Source organism: Doryrhamphus excisus, linkage group LG6, assembly GCF_037039965.1.
Source record: "Doryrhamphus excisus strain RoL-2023G ecotype Guam linkage group LG6, RoL_Dexc_Guam_v1.1, whole genome shotgun sequence".
NCBI lineage: Eukaryota > Metazoa > Chordata > Actinopteri > Syngnathiformes > Syngnathidae > Doryrhamphus > Doryrhamphus excisus.
In genome coordinates, this window is record NC_136362.1 from 11,275,406 (window position 1) to 11,278,618 (window position 3,213).

The 3,213-nt window shown below is 38.5% G+C and overlaps 2 non-coding genes across 2 annotated transcripts; both read left to right on the forward strand.

Moving 5' to 3' along the window:
* Positions 1 to 329: 329 nt before the first annotated feature.
* On the forward strand, positions 330 to 401 carry trnag-ucc (transfer RNA glycine (anticodon UCC)). The gene has a single exon. It is a non-coding gene; the product is annotated as a tRNA-Gly (tRNA).
* Positions 402 to 688: 287 nt separating this feature from the next.
* Positions 689 to 760, forward strand: trnag-ucc (transfer RNA glycine (anticodon UCC)). Its single transcript has one exon. It is a non-coding gene; the product is annotated as a tRNA-Gly (tRNA).
* The last annotated feature ends 2,453 nt before the right edge of the window (positions 761 to 3,213 follow it).

Genomic DNA, 3,213 nt, shown 5'->3' on the forward strand with positions numbered 1-3,213 from the left:
TTCAAATAGTTCATCTTTCATGGGTGAAATGAAAGTCTTTCATGTCGGAGGGACGCCAAAGGCCCGACAATAAAAGTAAACCTGTCAGACCTCGTTTTCAGACCAGCTCTTTTAATGAGTTCCTTTTGCCATATTTTTTTAATCCTAACCTTAAAATCACTTGCCTATAAAAAAAGTATATTTGCATTTGAATCAATATCAGTTAAAAAAACAATTAATATTCAAAGATGACATCAGTTATTATCACGTGTATAAGCGCACGATGCCTCAATCTGAGTGGAATGTGTTCGATATCCTCCCAATGCCAATCTGATATTTGACCCATCGCAGCATTGGTGGTATAGTGGTGAGCATAGCTGCCTTCCAAGCAGTTGACCTGGGTTCGATTCCCAGCCAATGCAAAGGTGGTACAGTACCAAACATGGCGTCCGACCAAGAGGTTCACCTGACAATGGATGTCCATCAAATTTTTTTTCATGATTGTTATACACACGTTCTAATCTTGTTCATCTGTTACATCCATATTTTGGTGGAACAGCTGGAATGGTTGTACCATTGTTGGTATAGTGGATAAAGCTGACTTCCAAGCAGTTGGCATGGGTTCGATTCCTTCCTTAAATATCCTCCCTAGTTTTCACGTCAAGGACCAATGAAGCTCATATCAGTTAACCTGATATTTAGTCAAGCAGCATTGGTGGTATAGTGGTGAGCATAGCTGACTTCCAAGCAGTTGACCTGGGTTCGATTCCCAGCCAATGCAGTTTTATTATATCCTCCCTGGATTTTGAATGGAATTTTGTTTTGACCAAACATGGCTTCCAACCAAGCGGTTGACCTGACTATGGACGTCCAGCAATTTTTAGTTTTGGTTAGGTTTCCCCTAAATTAGGGTTAGGATTAGGTGTTAAGGTTAGAGTTATGGCTTAGGGTAAGGTGTTGGGGTTAGGGTTAAGGTTACGGTTCGGCTTCAGGGTTAGGGTTGAGGGTTAGGGGTTGGGGTTGGTTAGGTTTGAGGGTTGGGGTTAGGGTTAAGGTTACGGTTAGGCTTTAGGGTTGGGGATATAGTTAGGGGTTAGGGGTTAGGGTTAGCGTTAGGCTTGAGGGTTAGGGTAAGGTGTTGGGGTTAGGGTTAGGATTGAGGGTTAGGGGTTGGGGTTAGGGTTAGGCTTGAGGGATAGGCTTGAGGGTTAGGGTTAAGGGTTAGGGGTTAGGGGTTAGGGTTAGGCTTGAGGGATAGGGTTGAGCATTGCCGCAAGGCATGCTGGGAAGATCTATTCACATTCTATTCACATTCTGAAGAACTATTCATGTTGGATCTGTTGTTAAAATATTATAACATGATTGATTTCCTGTCCAATTTCAAGTTGGCTGCTGTTTTATTTTACAGGAATATAGTTGGATGTGATTTGAATTATTTTTAGTAATCCTATGTGTTTTTATTATGAATTGTGTTGGTGATCTTTAAAAAAAAAAATGCACCACTACACCAGGGAGGGTCACACAATGGAAAATGAAAAAATACAAGAGACACTAAGATACTAAGAAGTTGGAGTCATAACCTTTTTCCAGACTGATAGACTTTTTAATGAGCAAGGCATTGTTAAAATCAGTCTCTTATCAGAAGTCAGCGGGAGTTTAAACACCGGTTGTGCTATTGGACGTCCATTGTGTTTGCATCATTGGGAAAACTTCTATCTTCATTTGAATATTTATTTTTGGACAAATCTCTGCCTCCAATAGCCTGATTTATTATCACGGCAGACCAGACAAAATTATATTTTGTGTACAAACACAGATAATACAACCGATCGGTTTATAAGCAAAAACAAACACATCTGTTCAAGCATGATCACAAAATATACTCACCTGACAGAACGCAAGATAATAATGCAAGGTTTTGAGTGACGCTGTCAGAAAGGATATGGTTAGAGATTAGACTCTCGTAGATGCGTGCTTGGCGCTTATAAATGTGCTTCTGCCACCTTGCGGCCATTTTTACAGCTTTAAACGGCACCATTCATGATCTTTTCTATTGTGGAGTTGCATCATCACCTGTTTTGCCTCACTCAAAAAAACGTATGAATACGTCTTGAGTTTATATGTTTTTATTGAGTATACATCATGTCCAAAAACAGGTCTTACTGTACATCATGTCCAAAAAAATGCCCGACTATTTATTGTGTTAGGATTTTGTTTTGTCGCTCTGCTGCCGCCTGCTGCTTCCTCCTTGCAGCGCATCCTGACCAGCAGTCACTCCTGCACACACCTGATTCCAATCATCATCCTGACTACTTAAGCTCAGCTCACAGCTGTACTGATCGCCAGATTGTACCTCCACCTTCCTCAAGTCCCTGACTGCTGCTCGTCTTCCGCCACATGCATGATGTCCTTGTTCCTTCGCTCTCTGGCGTTTAATCAGTAGTTGAGTGAGTACTTGCCCGTCGATTTTCTTGCCACGGTTGTCTTTTGTTTTTCCATGTTTTGGTTTTTACTGGCTGGCTTCTTACAGTTCCTGACACATTATGTCCAAAACAATGGCAAAAAAAAATTCCTTGGTACACGTCATGTTCAAAATATGCAAAAAAAATGCCTTACTATACATCATGTCCAAAAATGCAAAAAAAATGCCTTACTATACATCATGTCCAACAATGCAAAAAAATACCTTACTGTACATCATGTCCAAAAAATACCTTACTATACATCATGTCCAAAATATGGCAAAAAATGCCTTACTATACATCATGTCCAAAAAAATGCCTTACTATACATAATTTCTTTAAAAAATGCCTTGTTATAAATCATATCCAAAAATGTAAAAAAAATGCTATAAAAAATTCTATAAATCATGTCCAAAAAAATGCCTTACTATAAATCATGTCCAAAATATGCAAAAAAATGCCTTACTACACATAATGTCCAAAAAATGCAAAAAATACCTTACTATACATCATGTCCAAAATGTGCAAAAAATGCCTTACCATACTTCATGTCCAAAAAATGCAAAAAAAAATGCCTTACTGTACATCATGTCCAAAATATGGCAAAAAATGCCTTACTATACATCATGTCCAAAAATGCAAAAAAATGCCTTACTATACATCATGTCCAAAAAATGCAAAAAAATACCTTACTCTACATCATATCAAAAAAATGCCTTACTATACATCAAGTCTGAAAAAAGAAAAATGCCTTACTGTACATCATGTCAAA